Genomic DNA, 18,658 nt, shown 5'->3' on the forward strand with positions numbered 1-18,658 from the left:
TACTTGTCATTGGAACTGATGAAATTTGTGTCATGTGGTGTTACATTTTTAAAGCTACTCCGGGGGCTTTTCTGTGTTGGCAACTTCAAAGGACACAGAAAAGGTAATGGTTCGACATTTAAGAACTTCACCACCTTGACATATTGTAGGCATCAGCAAACTGCAGACAGTACACTCATTTATATCAAATGTGACAACCATGGTTGTTTATACCAACAAATTACAAAGGCATCAGATGGATTGTTGGATAAAAATTATACTGGCAAGGACAGGAAGTCACCAAGTAAAACACAACTATACACTTGCATGGTTTAAAATTGGTTAATTACTTAATCTGTTAATGAAATAAAAAAATGAATATAAATCACAACAATTACAGTCTTTATCCCTCAGGATAAAAATGTAAGTCATTAAGATTTTATTTAACAGTAGCTGTTTGATGTTGTTCAAAGCCCAAAACTTTAATTAAGTACCTGTTAACTTTTCTTACGATGAGTCCACAGATTCAGATTGGAAAGACTTGACCCGTTTCACCTTTTAAGTTATATTAACCTCTTCGTTCAATTAATATCCTGATAATTACAGAATTTCTAGTGGCCAAATAAGATGAAAGTGCAGCATGACAGTTCAGTTTAGACTGATACAATGGCTGAATTTAGCTTCAAACCATTTCAGTAGCACTTGCAACGTGGCAATTTTTTACCATAAAACCTTTACAAAACAATTAAGTATTTTGAAGAGTGCTGCCACTAGGGTAAATTTGACTTTTTTTTATGTGAATTAAGCACAGACCTATCACATGTGTGTATGTATTTGCGTGTGTGTGTGTGCGCGCGCACATATAAGTGGGCTTCTATTGTCACTGAGTGTATGCATTGTCAGCTATCTGCCAGTCATGTTGGTCAAATGTACTGCCAGCATGGAGTCAGTGTTCCTGTCAAAATCAGTTGAGTTTAAGTTTTTTTCTGGCCGGACCACTTTCTGTCGCAACTCTTGATATGTTTACATCCAGCTTCCAAGAGAATTTTATGAAAACTTTTAAAATGTTATAAAAAAGTAAAATAAAAATGTGGTGCTTTCCATGAGTCAGTTTGAAGTGAATAAATAGGCTCAGTGGATGTCAAAATAGAATATCCACTACAAAATCTGGAAATAGTCTTTCAGCCAATGATCAGTATTGGGCTTTATTGATAATCTACAACCTATCAGAATATCCAAACCATCCCTTAACTTTTCTGTAATAAAACTGGACCATTAATGCCAAAAACTATCCCTTTTAAAGGAATAGTTTGACCTTCAGGAAATACACTTATTCACTTTATTTCGAGCATTTGATACCACTCTCATATCTGTCAGTTAAATATAAGGCCATAGCCAGCAGTCGTTTAGCTTAGCTTAGCATAGCATTAAGACTGGAAACAGGGGAAAATGGACATTGTAAAGTCTGGTCAACACTGTGACTTTTCCAGGCAACCAGCAGAGACCTCAGGAAGTTACTGCTGCAGGCAAAGAAATAGTGCGGCACATAATGTCCTGTAAAACCACAACAGCTGAGATGTTCCAGCCTAGTTCTGACACATTTGTATCTACACATACTTGGTGGATAATTCTATTACTGACTCAAAAAGTCAGCATGTAATTTTTCAGCAGTAATTGATCAAATAGTGCTTCTCCAATCAGCTTCGTCATTTCAGTGGATCAACATCTTTTTCTCTCAATTTGTCTCTTAAGTAAGACTCGCTGTAGTGAGGAATCTACAGTGGAAGGGGAAGGAGAGAATATGGTATTTGATGATGGGGGGGGTGTTGGGAGAGACAGTGCCTAAACCAGTGTTAATTGAACACAGCTGTACCTCGTTAAACATTAATTGGCAATTAATCAGCTCACACCCCCCTCCAGTTGAATATCTCTTGAATATATCTTTTAAAAGAGAGAGAGAGAGAGTGGGGAATAGTAAAAGTAAATTATTCAAAGTAGCACAAGGAAAGCCTGTTCCAGCTCAGCCTCCTTTTCCATCTCTCACTCCACTTTTTCTTTCCTCCATCTTCTCACTGTTCTTCTCCCTCTCTGTGCTCCATTCAGCCCATTAATCTAGTTTTCTGCCTTTATCTTCGCCTCCTTCCCCTCATCTGTTGGTAGTTCATCCAAAGATGGAGAGAGAGGGAGTGAAACAGAGATGTCACAACAAGGAGGAAGTGCCAGAGGGAAAAGAAGGGATGAAGTTGAGGAGGAGAAAGAGGCCCTGATGCTCCTGTATGAAGGGAATCGTGAAGAACAGGAATATTAGTGAACTGAATGTGGGACTGCATCTACACTTAAGTCAGCTATTTTTTCAGGCTAAATTTTCAGGTTGTTTTTGTAAACATGTTCATCCTACACAGTAGAAAAAACAGCATAATCTCTTCTTCTTTGTCCTACTTTGATTTATAGAATGCAAGAGTTTACATTACAGCCAATACCTGGCAAGTAGTGAACAGAAACAGCCCAGTTACTCTGCTGAGTTTCAGCTGATTAAACCTCAGCTCTGTCCCCCTCCGCTCTCCATGATAAACTATACTGTGTGTTGATACAGCCAAACCCACATTTTAGATGATGATTTAGATTTACATATTTTTCTGTTTCTGTTATCACGGAACTCAATGAGCAGAAAATATCCATTAATCGCAGGTCATAAATGCTGCCTGCTAACCGGGCAAATGCTAACACCTACGCTGTTGTACATCAGCCAGATCAGCATTTTATTATCACACGGTCACATAACAAAATAAACATAAATGGAGCATAATGTCGAGACCTGTACTGTGTGACCTCTACCAAAGGTCCCTTCATGGGACATGTTGTCCCAACACGTCTGAAGGCAAAAGTTTTTTTTATCGCTGCTCCGGACAGTCACACTCAAAGGTGAAAAGTGAAGGGTGAAAAGCCTGCTGTCAAAGGGAGGGGAAGGATCAATAACTGATCAAATGGGGATTATGGTGCACACTTTCAGTCTTTCTTTGACGCATTCACGGTGTCGCAGCTCCCCAACCCCACCAAAGTTATGACATCAACAAGATGTGGGGGGAGAAAGTTTCAGATGATGTTTGACCAGCCCTCAAGCACTTCGGCTGAAGCTGTACCCTCAAGTTTTTGAGTGTGTGGATGGAGAGCCAAATCCAAGGGAAAATGTGCATTTTCAGATTTAGCCAGCTAGTGTGGATGTACTCTCAGAGCTAACCGTGAATGCTGCTGTAGTTTATGTCCAGCATATGTGGCCACAGGCATTTTCTGTTCCTACTGTAAAGTGTTTGAAGACACAGTGTGTGCTGTAAACCCAGTCTGTCCTGCAGATCCAGTGTGTCAGGTTATTCTGCCCATTGTTGCTGTCTCTTATATAACATTACTTATTACCGCAACAAGTATAACCTGCAGTGCACTCAGTGACACACATTCTTTCTCTCCCACCTTCGCTCGATCAGTCACTATCTCCTCAGCCCTGCTCACACTTGTTTCCTCTCCCCCAGATGTCGGTTATTTCCATTTTGCGCAATGAAGCACTCTCTTTAATGCTTTGTTTCCCTCTCACTCTTTTCATTATCTTTTGTTTCCTCCTCTCTCTCCACTCTTTATTTGTGTGACTTTGGCTACATCCCAAAATTCCCAGCTATTATTCACCCTCTCTGTGTTTCTACCTCTTTTTTTCTCTTTTTCACTGTCCTCTCTATCATTCGCATCTTTCTTCCTTCACCATCTACATCTCTCTTTCTCTCCCTCTCTCTCTGTCTGGGCTCCTTTCAAATATTACAAATGCTATTGCTTACTGGCTAGGGGCCAAATCAGAAAGGCTGTAAATCAATACAGTGGGAGAATTATGTAATGTGCCACCATATTGACTGACCTTCTCTCCTCCTGCTCCTCCTCCCCTCCCTGCGTGGTTTCCTCCTCTGCTCCTTGCACTCTGTCATCGACTCACCTTGTCTTATTTCCCTTTGTATGTTTTTTTTTTACCCTCTTTTAACCAGATAAATTGTCAAAGTCTTATTTACAGCATTAGCCTCAGGGGTTAGTTTTGGGGTGAAGGCATGCGATATACACTGACACGCAGCTTCATACAGAGTACAACTGCTGTCATCAAACAATTGTACGCTGTTGGAAGTGATAGTAGAATAATTTCCAGATAATGAGAAAACATCTAAGCTTAAATGTGATGAAATGTAATTAGATGTTCAACCTGACAGTGGTTTGAGTCATTAAAAAGGCCAAATTTAAAGCCAAACTTTGACTCAAATTTCAGAATAAAAAGCCTTGTTTACAAGGAAAGTATCTTGTGACTTTACATGCAGTACATTTTTAGATATTCTGTGTGTGTGCTGGTTCTTTTTTTTCTTGTGCAATGCTAAATTACAGTACACCCAGAGCCCTTGGCAGTAGACTTGAAATGAAACATGGAAAAACACAAAGTATTTGCTGTTGTACGTATATACTCTAATGGTGCAGTGTGTCCGTGTGGAGTACTAGGTAATCTGCAAAGTTACGTTGTGAGTTCAATCCTCACCTGTTGCCCAGTGGCAGCTCAGTGAAAAAACATATTTCTAGGTTTGTATCTCGGCTTTGACCTTTCTATGTGAAGTTAGGGATGATGTGTTTCTGCTTCTATGTCCAAGCAAGTTTGCTGATTTTTAAATTTTATAGGCTAAATTTTAAATAGTGCTACTACACTGTCAAGTCTAGTATTCTAGCTATTCACATACAGTAGGTGTTGGCAAGACCTTGATTAAATCAAGTAATAATAATAATATAAACATTCTCTGTTGGTTTATTGTGTCAGTTCCTTGTTGGTGCTGGCCCAACTCCATTGATAATGGATATCCTTCCCTGCTTAACCACTCATTGTTTGTTTGATGCACCAGGCTGCAGATGCAGAAGCACAACAAAGTTTTCAGTGTGTGTGCTGGTTGGCTCCTCTGTGAGCCTCTGTGAGCTATTAACCCAGAAAGCCCTTCTCTGCATCCCTATACCGAGTAATGTTTACATGTATCTTGGCAGAAGCCTGAGGTCAGTACATAAATTTCACATTTTCAAACAACATTCCTCCGCCTTAGAACATGGATATCAACAGTTGGAGTTCTCGAAGTTATTTCATAGTGTCTCGTATCCCAATCATGAGGTGGAGCCACCTCTCCTACTATAAATTTTAGAACACTTGAGTGGTTGAGGGGCTGTTGGTTTATAACCAAAAACCTTGGTTAAATTTCTAGGAGAATCTATAATAATATAATTATACTTTGAGCAGCTAAAATCTGTGACCAATCAGTTTTACTTCTGTAGAACACAATACACTAATTAGAGGCGGTTATCAGCTGCAAGAATGTTTCATAAATTGAGAGGTTCTCACTTCAAACAACTTTAGTTTATGCATCACACATCAGCACACATGTTAAATGTTACATTTGCATCAAAGCACTGTTCATCTCTAATAGTAATGCACCAGAAGCTGAAATGAAATGATCCTCTTTCAGAGGGCGGATACATTCAGCAACTGGCACATACTCAGCTACTGATCTTATGATAAGTCTTGAGTTTTGCCTTCAGTGATTCTGTCTCAATATTGTCTGTTACCTTCCCGTTCTGGTCATGCAGTGTGCTTCTCCTGTTGCCTGGCCTTCTTTATAGAGAGAGGGAGAAAGAAAGGGGGGGGGGGCAGTCTATAGGAGTCAGTGAGTGCAGTAATAGTGCCTATATTTCCTCCAGCCTATGCCCTGGTCAGAGAGTGCAGCAGCTCCATGCTGTATTTTCCATACTGTCACCCCTTACCCGCCCTCTCCCTCTCTTTCCCAGCTTCCCAACTGTACTTTTTCTCTCCTCTCTGGAATTCCATCTTCCTGCACGTGCCCAGCACTCAAGAGGGCATGCTGTGTGTGCGCGCCTGAACGTGAGCTATAGGAAACATCTACTAATGAAGAAAATGAAACATGAAGTAAGTGTGTGTGTGTGTGTGTGTGTGTGTGTGTGTGTGTGTGTGTGTGTGTGTGTGTTGGTTTGTTTCTGAAAGTGACCTATAGGAAACATCTCCCAATGAAGAACATGAAGTTGTGTGTGTGTGTGTGTGTGTGTGTGTGTGTGTGTGTGTGTGTGTGTGTGTGTGTGTGTGTTGGTTTGTTTCTGAAAGTGACCTTTAGGAAACATCTCCCAATGAAGAACATGAAGTGTGTGTGTGTGTGTGTGTGTGTGTGTGTGTGTATGTGTGTGTGTGTGTTGGTTTGTTTCTGAAAGTGACCTATAGGAAACATCTCCCAATGAAGAACATGAAGTTGTGTGTGTGTGTGTGTGTGTGTGTGTGTGTGTGTGTGTGTGTGTGTGTTGGTTTGTTTCTGAAAGTGACCTTTAGGAAACATCTCCCAATGAAGAACATGAAGTGTGTGTGTGTGTGTGTGTGTGTGTGTGTGTGTGTGTGTGTGTGTGTGTGTGTGTGTGTGTGTGTGTGTGTGTGTGTGTGTGTGTGTGTAAAACTTGCAAACAAGTGGGCAATACTGTCCACTGTCCCAACCTGTAAGCTCTGTAGAACTCAAATGAAGTTACTGTGCCCACTGTAAATGCAGTGCATTTTGTACCCACACATTTAATGAAGTAGACAAAACTGAAATATATCTGAACCAAAGATTATGTGTTTGGAAACATAATATTAGACTCTCTAAATGTCATTTGAATAGATTTGGTTGGTTGTTCATTTGTCAGACTTTTTAATTTTCACATTAAGTATTATTGATCTGGAAACCTTTTGTTCCGCAAATGTTAAGTGATTTCCTCAAGGAATCATACAAAAAATCACAGACTGATTAAAGTAGAAGAATGGAAAGAAATCCATAATGCAATGTGAAAAGAAACTGACATTCATTCTCTCTAATTCAGGGGTTTTTTTGTTTTTGTTTTTTTCAAATTGGATCTTACTTTAGTAGTTTTGGCCATCATTCTTATCAGTAATAAAAGAGGTACCATAGAGCAAGAAAACACAAGCAGTCAGACAATCAGCCAGGTTTTAAACAAGCCCCCAGGTGAGCAGAACCTAGGGGTTTGTTTGGGAAGAAAGAAAAGTAGCAAATAATGAAATTATTAGCCCAAACTGACTGTTGTAAACATCCATAACCATTACTAACTCACTCCCTGGTTCAACTTTGCGCTACCATACTTGCAGTAGTTGATCACTTACAGTTTTTCTGGGCATTTGCGATTATTACAGACATTTTGGGTGTCAAACTTTTTGGTTTACCTAAAAGTAAAGTGGTTTAGATAATGTGGCTAAAATGGTGGCTTGGTTTCAACCTGTCTGATCATCTGACTGCTCGCGTTTCTTGCACCGGAATGATCCTTTAAGGTTCAAAAATTGACAAAAGAGGAAACGGCAGTAAAGCAATCATCTAATGTAATCGATTTAATTAGTAACAGAAATTAGATGTAGTAAATCCAATCAAAACACTGAACGCATGCTGAGAGAAGAAGAAATGTAGGAGAAGAGTCACTAAGTCTTCGGGTAGTCATGTTGGCACCAGATTTGGAGTGTGGAAGCCATTGTTCTCTCCGTGCCACATTATAGCTGGTTTTTATGCTAAAGTCTTATTACTGGCTTCACACAGCTGTTGGTGCAAAGATGTTGGTGTAATAAATTCACATCTGCGCGACAACACGCTGCAGAGTTTTATAACCCCAATCGAAGGTTATCTGCATCTGTATCAATTTGTGTGTGGTTTTTTTTTTTTTTAAATCATCAATGTGTGCACTGTAGGTCAAAGCATGTCTCCATCAGCCTTACATCACACTAATGAAGAAGAGATATCGAGGTAGAAAGCGAGCAGAGAGACTCCTTCTGCTCTCCAATCCCATCTGTTTGACACACAGAGGGAGGGAGGGGAAGGATGGAGAGAGGGAGGGAGGAAAGAGGGAGGGGTGGTAGACGAATGAGAACGAGGCCAGATCAGGCTGAGGGAGGGATGTGGGGGGGGGGGGAGGTGCTGTTTAGAGAAAGGCAGGGAGAGAAAAAAAAATCAGAGGGAGGCAGGCTGGGGGGTTGGGCTCCAAGCCTGTGCATGTGTATGTGAGAGAGAGAGAGGAGAGAAAGCAGCAAGCAAACGTGTGTTGTGTATGTCTGTGTGTGTTTGTGCGCGTGTGTGCGCTCGCTCTGTTCCTTTCCTTTCTTTGTTTGACTACTGAGTGGGGAAAAAAGCAAGACAGAATATAGTGATAGAGACAGAGTGAGGAAGAGAAACACAGACAGAGAAGAAGAACAAGAGGATCTAAAACGAGAGTCACTTTTTTTTTTTTTTAGAGAGGAAGAGAAGAAAGACAAAGAGGGGCTTCTATTTTAGTCAGTTTTTTTCTCTTTTTTTCCTTGCAGGCTGTAGAATAACAAACATAAATAAATAACACCAACAACAGCACTGCATGCTTTTGACAACAGTGTCATATTCAGGAGCAGTGTGTGTTTTGTGTGTTAGCTCGGTGCGCGTGTGCTGAGGAGGTGGGGGGGGGGGGCAGCCTGTGCAATTTAAAGGGAAAATACTAGGCACACACAAAGCTGGGAACGCAGGCAGAAAGGAAAGGCAGCAGGAAAGGAAAGGAAAGGTAGTGGGAAGCTGCTGAGCTGGCTGACGCTTTAACCAACAAACCCTCATTTGGATTTTACTCCACCAAGCCAACCCTGTGTCTCCCTCTATGATCAGCCTGAGCCCGGCCACGGTAAGACAAGCTTCCTATCCACAACCTCTCAGGTGTTTCACCGCTGCCGCTCTGCAGATAAAAGCAGGAGAAAGTTGCTGTGTGTGTGTGTGTGTGTGTGTGTGTGTGTGTGTGTGTGTGTGTCTGTGTGTGTGTGTGTGTGTGTGTGTGTGTGTGTGTGCGTGTGTGTGTGTGTGTGTGTGTGTGTGTGAGAGAGAGAGAAGATGGAGAGGAGCTAAGCTAAAGGCTGAAGCTAAGGCTAAAAGGCGTGAGGAATGCAGCACAAAGGGAGCTTGTGTGCTCCAGCTGGGGCTGTGTGTGTATGTGTGTGTGTCTTTTGTGGACGGACTTGAATGTTTATGTCACGGGGCTTCCTAAACTTTTGCATGTGAAGGATGCCCCAAAATAGACAGCACCAGACTACAGACCCCCTTTTTGAAAAAGATTTCTGGCAGATTGTGAACTGAAGGTGGAGAGAGCGAAAGCTCCTATCACCAGTCATTATATAGTAACTCCCAGTGCTTTACATGAAAGCAAATATTCTGAAATTACACTAAATGTCATTTTACTGGGAAACCAAAGAAAACCATATCAAGAAGAGTCTTGAAAGTCCCAACATTGATTCATGTCAGAGCAGGGCAATTTTAATGCCCTGATGGCTCCACAGCCAGTCGGCTCAGCAGCACAGAAAACAAAACACAAAAGTAGTTCATTTTAACTTCTCTAAGTCTTTGTCTCCTTTTCTCTTATCCCTTTTCATTCCTTCATCCTCTTCCCCCTGTCCCCATGTCTTTTCTGTCTCTTTCACCTTCACTGCTCACTCTACGCTGATTTAAATGCCAGTTTGCACAAAAGGTTTCTGTCTTTCTTTTTCCTTCTCATCCCCTTTTTTCTGTCTTTATCTCGCCATCACGAAATAGGCAGGTTACTGCATTGAATATAGGTCTTGTGACTTTGTTGCCTAAGCATTAATCAGTGAATGTCTATCTCCTCTGCGCATGCACACACACACGATGCCGGCTCCCATTAGCTTCTTACACACTGAACTAGTTAAACACACACACATAAATACAGAGTTTGGTAATACAAAGTGTGTGTTGTCCCGTCCAGTTTGTTGTGGTCTGGGGGCTTTCTGCTTGTTCTAGTCAGTAGTCTGTTCCATGGTCAGCCCCCGTTTTGTAAGTGTGTGTGTGTGTGTGTGTGTGTGTGTGTGTGTGTGTGTGTGTGTGTGTGTGTGTGTGTGTGTGTGTGTGTGTGTGTGTGTGTGTGTGATTGACACATAAAGAGCTAATAGGAGCTGGCGTTGTGTGTGTGTGTGTGCGTGTATGCATGCTCCTCCCTGAGTGTTGTGTGAGAAACACAACACTTGTGCTCGCGTCTGCCTGGAGCTAATATTGGTGTCAGTATGTGACGTGTGTGTGTGTGTGTCGGTCCCTGTCCTAATTAAGTTTGTGCCCCCCATGTTCAAACCAATACAAACATTCCCAGAATAAAAGCCTCGCTAGACAGCCATCTCATGCATACTACTGTAAACCGATCCCAACAGTACTCCTCCGCACGCACACACACACACGCATACACACACGTGAGCGACCAGCCAGCACATGCGCACACACACTTCCACACACAAGGCAAAATCACTGTAACTATTCCGTTTGCCGCCCCCCACCCTTGCTTTTCCCCCTGAGGAATTTCCTCTTTTCTCTATTTTCATTGGTTTATTACCAGTGGAAGTAGAGCATCTTCTACAACTCTGACATTTCTTTCCTCTTTTCTTTCTTTTATTTATTCCTCCACCACTTCCTGTCCAGCTGCGATTATCCAATAGTGGTGTGCCAGGCGCAGTTCAGCCGGGGTCGCCTGCTGTGGACTGGAATACATCATAGCTGCAGGCTCGCTATCTGACATAGCCTTGCCCGATTAGGAAATACTGTATACAGGACACAGCCAGCGCTAATGCTGTGCTAATCTGTTTATACTGTGCTGCTGGTTTCCATACTGAATACAGAGGATGCTGTATTACAGGAGAATATGAAATGGAATTATATATTACATTATTGTATGACAGAATTGATTATGTTAGATGGATTATTTTTTTGATCGAGTTCTGTTATGTTTGATCAAATTGAGTAAGTTGTTGTATAAAATTTACTGTAAAGTTAAATGGTTTGGGAAGAAAACAACAAATAATATGGTAGGATAAATGAGGATGTTAAAAGGTAAAATGTAACTGATTAAGAAAGAAATGAATAGACTTTTATTATGTTATAGAAGGAAACATCAGTGGTGGTACATTGAACATCACTCAACAACATATGGTATACTAGAGAACATTATATATAGTGGAATTGAATTGTTTGTCTAAGATAAAACTATCACAATGGAAGTGGATTTTTCAGTTTGTTTTTTTTAGTTTGTTTCCGTGTCATGACATACATCTGGCGGCCTTACATGGGATCATTATGAGACACCGCTGCATATCCAACATCAAAAACATAATGGGATCCCTTCCACCTATTCAAAACCAGAAGAAAAACATCAATTATAATATGTATATTTTTCTATATACTTTAAAAACATATATTTGCAGATTTTGAAATACATTGTGCACCAATCAGCCGGGAAAAAATAAATGCCTGAAGTGGCTCTTTACCTCATCTCCCAAGGTTTCTTCAGGTAACTGTTTAACTTAATTGTTTTGCACATAGTCATGTCAGCCTTTGTGCATCATCCCTTTTAAGAAAGCAGAACAAGGTCCCCAGTAAACAGACGATAGAAAACAAAAGGTTACTTAGAAAAACCAAAGTGTTGTGTTCTTAGTTAGACACAAAGTAATATAGTGTAATAGCATCTATAATGGGGCGAGGACAGATTCCATTACTTTCCATTCTGACTGTTTTTTTCTCTGTGGGCTATAGTTTTGCATAGTCATTAGTTGGAGGAGGGAGTGACCCAGCCCAGCTGTGAGTGAACGTGTGTGTTTTGCTGATGCACATAAAATATTGGGATGTGGCCTGTGATGACAGTTGATTCTGGAGCTGTCTGTGTAGCAACAAGCCATTTCTTGCACTAAGAGCCATTAGGATGCCACCGAAACCTTCCACCCCCGTCTGTCACCCACCGTGCTCCTGTGTTCCTCTGCAGATGTGCACATGCACACAAACACACGGAGAGAGTAGGTGGGGGGAGAGAGAGAGAGAGAGAGAGGGTGTTTTTGTGATTGCATTTGTATGTACATGTGTGCGGCTCTCCTCTTTACCCCTCCTCAGCCCCGGGGCAGTCCCCCCACGGCTGAAGGGGGGAGATTGTGCATTCATTGGAATGGAGGCTGAGATGGCAAGGGGGAGGAGGAGGGGGACGGTGATTGAGTGTGCTGCCTGGAGAAGAAAAAGGAAGACTGAAAGAAAAGAGAGAGAGAGAGAGAAGAGGAGGGGGGAGGGGTGGGCTGCCTTGTGTTTAAAACGGGGAAAAGGGGGAGGAGAAGGAGAGGAGCAGACAGGCAGGAGAGGAGGTTCAGGGGTGGAGGTAAGGGGGAGTTGAATGGCTGGCTGGCGCCGTGGCTGGGTTGTGTCTGTGGAGAGAGGGGCTGGAGCTGTGCTAATAACAACACATGTCAAAGTACTAATTTGAGACACTTTCATGTAAATAAATGTCTGTCTGTTACTCTGATTGATAGACTCTAATATTAATTCATCCTACAGCCACTTCATGAAAGCTTTTGGAAGTGCTCTTCTGTAGATTATGGTGTGAGATGGGATAAATTCTCTGCGACAACTTTTGCTAATGAGTGGTCATTGTTCTTGTATGTTTTTTTTTTTTTTTTTTCATCTTCAAGATGTTCACAGTAAACTCAAAGATAGGAGCTCGACTTCCTCCTGGCTTAGCAGCATAGCATCCAAGAGTAAAATCCATTCTTATATTTATGTTCAGATTTCCAAGTTACAACTTTAAACAGAGTGCTTTTATAGCAAATATTGGGTATAATGTGCATCTGAGGCTAGAATGATGCATTTTGGTTTTGTGTTGGACAGTGATGATGGTTTGTGTTAAAGGAATATGACACCAATGTTCAGTATTTATTTAGTTTGTACCAGCTGGCATTCTGTTGTCTCCAAAGCATTTCCAATGTGCAGTGTGGTGTCTTAAATAGTGCATATACATTGGCGCAAGTTTTAACAGTATTTTCCTTGCACGACAGTCAGCTGTTCAGAGAGCCAGTATGCCAGCATTTGTGCTACTTCCTTTAGGATCCACGCTGTATTGCTAAGGGCAGTACACAAACACACACACACACACACACACACACACACAGTAGCTGCATTTTATGCTGTGGCTAAATGTTCTAGTCTGTTGCTTTATCTATGACACACTAGTTTTATGTTCAAAAGCACAGTTCGTTAAGGCACAGAGGGATAAAGCTTAGGTGGTTAATTCTATTATGCAGGGTCAAAGGGCTCAGGCAGATTAGTTTTGGCCTTGGAGCTAATATCCACCATAGAAACTAAAAGTGGCTGTATATGATTAACAGAGTAAGACAAAGAGAGCCATGGAGACATGATGAAAGACAGAGACAGAGGCTAGGCGGTCTGGTGGAAGGTCAGATCCACGTTCAGCAACCTGACTTCCATATTTATTCAGGATGGTCTGGATGTGAGCTGCAGTCACAGAGACGCACAAGAGAAAGAAGAATTAGACTGAGAGAAAAGAAAAAGAACTGGAGATGAAGAGATGTCTGGGAGAGTGAAAGAAAAATAGCCATGCTGACACATTTTGAATGCTCCCACACGCTCACATCCACGCAAACACAGACACACGGGGCCACTGGCAGAGGTAGTATGCTGAGTGTGCACATGGCTTCTTTGTGTGATGGAGACGGGCTGGGTTTTGTTGATTTAAGGTAATGGCTTCCAGTTGTCTCAGTCAGGAGAAGACTGTGTCACTACCACTAGGGATAGACAGGAGATTGGTAGGCTAAGTCAAGACGAAATCCATAACACGCACACACTTACACCCTTCCCACATGCAGCTAAACACACAGAGATTGTGTGACTGGCCTCTGTGCCATGTAGGTTTTGACCGACCGGCTGACTGATACAGGTATGCGTGTCTGCACGCACGGGTCCTCACTGCATGGCTGATTTTATAACAGATTGGCAAAGGTCAACAGTGGAACTGTGTCTATGTTTATGGCATCTCTTGCATAATGTGTGTGAAAGGCTGTAGATTGTTAAAGTGTGCTAGCTCTGTAATAAAGCACATAGAGTTCTTTATAGCTCATGATGAAAGGGTAGGGAAGTGAAGAAGAGAAATGTTTAGGGAGGTTAAACACTAGAAAGAGAGTTGAGTTTTCGAATTGAAAGCTGTCAGGTATTTGATTGGGTGTGGCTTTTCCTTGACATTCTCTCTTTGCTCCTATTTTTCTCTAAGAACTCCTTTATTTCCCTGTTAATGATGCGGGAATATCCCTCAGATGCGGGAATGTGTCTTTATACCTCCGTGCCTGTGACAGCCGTGGCCGCAGGCTTTATGTTTTTCGTTGTCTGTCTGTCCATCCAGCCCATTCTCATGAACGCAGTGTATCAGGAACGCCTTGAAGCAATGTTCACTTGGACTTACAGATGAACTGATTAGAATATGGTGGTCAAAGGTCAAGGTCACTGTGACCTCACAAAACATGTTTTTGGCCATGACTCAAGAATTCATATGCTAATTATGACAAAATACACTTAATAGCTTTTAATGAAATTCCTTCAAATCTTCACTACACATAAACTGCAACTTAACTGGTTGGCAGAGACATACAGCCATGAGGCAGTAATTCTAGTTCCCTCTATTGTATTGCTTGTATTCATTATTAGCTGCTTGTAATGTTAGTGATATCTGCACTGAAGCTTATCATACTGTTGTACTGGGTAGGAGCAGCTGCTAAATTCTTAAAATCTAAAACCACAAAAAATAGAATGAGTAAGTGCACAGAAACACACACAACACACAAGACATTTGGCCCATGCCCCGTGTTTACTGCACTCTGTAATTGCACGCAACAAATGTGCAGTCTCTTTGAAGGTTCCTGCTCTTACGCTCTTCTCCCTTTCGTTTTTTTGAGTATTTGTTTGTTTGTGGTGTTTCTCATCAAGTAATGTGGCCCTGCCCAGCTTCTCATTGTGTGTGCATGTGAGCTCGTTTCTGTAGTTGTCTGCATTCGAGTTTAGTGAATGTGCGCGAAGCTGAGTGCATGTGCTTGAGACCACTCTATAAAGTAGACACGGGTTAAGTTTTGCACACAAGTGTGTGTGCCCAGGTGTCTTTGTGAATGACAAGGTGAGACTTTCACCAGCTTTGTCAGGGAGCTGGGTTTGCTTGCGGGTATGTGTTTGGCTTCTATGTTACTGATACAAGACTGAAACACTGTACTTTCGTGCCTGACATAATAAACACAAGCAAACAGCAAATGAATCGTGTGTGTGTGTGTGTGTGTGTGTGTGTGTGTGTGTGTGTGTGTGTGTGTGTGTGTGTGTGTGTGTGTGTGTGTGTGTGTGAGAGAGTGAGTGAGTGAGTGATACAATACACACAAGTTACAATCTACATCCGACTCCAGTAATCAGGTTAGTACACGTCGTCTGGCCATTCATTAATGACACATGCAAAAAACACCTGCACGCATGCACATACATGACATGTGATTGAAACCCCAGTGACCTTGATCGACCCAGCTGATTGACTTACAGTAATGCATTAAACCGATTGTTTCTGAGGAGATGGAGGGTTAAGAAGAGAAGAATAGGAGGAAGATGAAGGTTTATGTTGGTCTATGTCTGGAGGGTTTGACAGCTTTAATTAACTGATCAGTGAGCATGGGGAAGTTGTGGTTTGTATTTGTTTATTTGGTTAGTCTGTTCTCTTCCTCTTCCACACTATCTTTCCTTTCTTCTCATCTCTTCCTCTTTCCTTTCTGCCCCCTGTTCCCTATCTTTCTCCATTCCTCCCCCTTCTCCGCCTCCTTTCTTTTTCATTCTTTCTCTATGTAACCTGCAACATTGGCTTTTCTCTCCCTTTTGTCTCCCTTTACATCCTTTTTTTCCTGCTCATCCTTTCTCTCCCTGTGTTACATCGACTGTCTCTTTAACCCAGTTCCACACTGAACTCCGACCCCTCTCACTTGTGTAACGTCTATGGTAACTGTGCTTTTGTGTGCGCATGTGTGTTCCACAATGTCTCGCTCCACTTCTTCTCAATACGTGAGTCAGAAGTCGTGGTTGAGCCACACAGGAGTTGTTCTTTCTGGTAAGATGCTGTTGAAGCTTTCAAATGTGCAACTTTATGACCAGACTCATTTTCTATTTCTTGTCATTTTCTATTTATTTTCGCAAATTTATTTTATGTATGTGGACGTTTTGTAAGTGCAATTGTGTTGGTCAGGCATTTAATTAAATGGCAGGTGTATTCATTGTGTGTAGAAAACACTGTGAGAAATCAAAGCGGTGTCTTTCTTGGATTGTTTACGAGGATATCTGTGTCTCTGCATGAGTGTGTCTGGAGGGCAGCGGGTGCACTGTGACCTTTATGGGTCTGTGTGTGTAAGTGTGTGTCTGTCTGTTTGCCCCCAGACCGGTAACATGATCTGTCTCGAGGAGTTGAGCCCTCCATCCCTTGGTCTGTCTGCACCCTCCCTCCCTCTCCTACCCTCTCTCTTATATCTTCCCCTATCCTTTTTACAGCCTTCTCTCCTTTCTGTCTTTCCCTTTTCCTGTCTTTTATCCTTCTTTCACTCTCTCTGTTCACTTTTTCTCCTCTTAACACTAAATTTTAAATCTGTGTCAATTCTTAACCTAGAAATACATATTTTTCTCTCACACACACACTGTCATCAGATGGCTTTGATTGCAAAGATCAGAGGAGGGAGAAGTGTGTGTGTGTGTGTGTGTGTGCGTGTGTATTTGGGGGATCAGTGTTGATGTTGTAATTGATTTTCTCTTTTTCCTTTGTTTGACTAGTGTTAGATGTCTGGCAGCACTCTGGAAGTTGCCTAAACTGTACTGCACTGATATGATATTGTATAGAGTGTGTGCGTTTGTGTTGGGTGGGGCAAGGTGATGGAGGAGGTTATGAGATAGGCTGAATCTCTAGCACAAGATTTCTATAACTGATGTATTGAATTACAGGTGTGTGTATTTGATCTCTTCTGTCAGATGGTCAAAACTGCGTATTTACTCTTCTTCCCTCTGTATTCATTCAGCAGAAATATAGAAAATCCAAAAACTAGAACTGTCCACCCTCCCATTGCCCACTGCTGCAACATATTCTCTCAGAAATCAGATCTTAGATTAGGCTCAGACCAAGTCCTCTGATACTTTTTTGGAGCTGAAAACACACGCTGAGCTTGCACTGTGCATTGTCTGGTCAGTGTTTCCAGGAGCCTTGTGTGTCACCTGTACTGTGTTGCCATATGGCGGCTGTATTAGCCCACAGTGTAAACACAGCTGGCTGCCTCCCGTGGCTGCATGGGTGAACAGCAGTCTGCCTGCAGATACAAAAAGCCCTAATAGGAGGATCACATTCACTGCTAGTACATTAATATGGCTATTAGGCACATTGGGATGTGTGTTATTTGTAAGGCACATTAGTGACAATGTTGCAGCCTGATATCCAGACTATTAGTGATGTTGAGCTGGTGATAATTAAGTCTCTTAATGGCTGCTCACAATACATTGCTGCAGGCAGTTGTGATTTAAAAAAAAAAAAAAAAAAAAAAAAGTTGACATTGACATTTTTTTATGAATATTGAAATCTGATCAGTCACTTTTACTCCCTACTTATAAAAAAAAAGGTTTAGTCATAGTCAATGTTTAGTTTTTTTTAATCAGGCCGTTGCAATACTGTATTTTTTTTGTTTTTTATGTTTTTGTTTTTGTTTTTGTTTTTACACAGAACATGTCCATATACCATAGTTTACTATTCATGTGGTTGGCTGATAAAGGTATTTATCAATAATGCTGATGTGGTCGTCTGAAAGGAAGCACAAAGAGGGAGATAAAGAAGAGAGGAGAGGGCAGGTACTGAACATTGCACATCATAAATAAAATGTCAAACGCTGGTGCATGCTAGCCAGTGCTCAGGGTAGCATGAAATCTGCTCTCGCCCCCTCCTTTCTTATCTTCCCTCCCTATCACACTCCCTCCCTTGCTCTTTGTGAATGTGTGTAATTGTGTGTGTGTCTGTGTGTGTCTGTGCGTGCGTGCGTGCACAGGGTAATTGAGGTGTGTGACCTCGCTGTAAGCGTGGCAGGTGTGAGGGGAGGGATGGAGGGAGGCAGGGGATGAGATGAATGGGGGGAGAGGGTGAAGGGAGACATGGATGGATGGAGGGCTCTGCTGTTATATGTTGGCAGACTGATAGCCTGCCTGCATGCATATATGTATGGTAATGTTTGACATTCTGTAGTGAAAAGAAATACAAGAGATTGTGTGTGTGTGTGTGTGTGTGTGTGTGGGTGTGGGTGGAAGCACATTCTTCCGCTGTAAGGTCCTCTGCATACAATTTGGAAATGAGATAATGTGCATGGGTTTGTGTGTTATTCAGCAGACGAAATGGCATCTATAACTTAATTTTTGAATTTTAATAGGTTTTTTTTTTTTTTTTTAAATAGCTGATTTCGATGAGTGCTGAGGCACTGACTCCAAAAGCATGGACTTCTTCAAGTCCCCGATATACTCCACAAAGGAAATAGATAGCAAGGCATATGTGGCCCTGTACATACTGAATTGTATGTCTACGTATTGTCTACGGTCCATGGACATGTTCCTCACATGGGCAGTCGGTGTATGTGTGGGAGTGTACAGTGATTAGACCCTTGCAGCTGTGCAGATGCTGAAAGTATCATTTGGGCTTTTGTCTTTGACTGGGATTTGGCAACAGTTAGAAGAACCTTTCCTGAGGATCTGGCTTCAAGGGGAACCAGTAATTCAGCAAT

The 18,658-nt window shown here is 41.9% G+C and overlaps 1 protein-coding gene across 9 annotated transcripts in view; it reads left to right on the plus strand.

Annotated features, from left to right (window-relative positions):
* The window catches only part of kdm6ba (lysine (K)-specific demethylase 6B, a), a 102,525-nt gene that overhangs the window by 42,389 nt on the left and 41,478 nt on the right, over positions 1-18,658 (plus strand). Inside the window, exon 1 of one of the 9 annotated variants that reach the window (XM_040141403.1) lies at positions 5,883-5,956. The exons of 7 other annotated variants lie outside the window; for them this stretch is intronic. The gene's annotated coding sequence lies outside the window, so the exon portion shown is untranslated. Of the gene's footprint in view, positions 1-5,882; positions 5,957-8,507; positions 8,710-18,658 lie in introns of those variants that run through there. One more of the 9 variants, XM_040141402.1, reaches the window with a different exon arrangement.

The sequence above is a fragment of the Xiphias gladius genome, chromosome 12, assembly GCF_016859285.1.
Source record: "Xiphias gladius isolate SHS-SW01 ecotype Sanya breed wild chromosome 12, ASM1685928v1, whole genome shotgun sequence".
NCBI lineage: Eukaryota > Metazoa > Chordata > Actinopteri > Istiophoriformes > Xiphiidae > Xiphias > Xiphias gladius.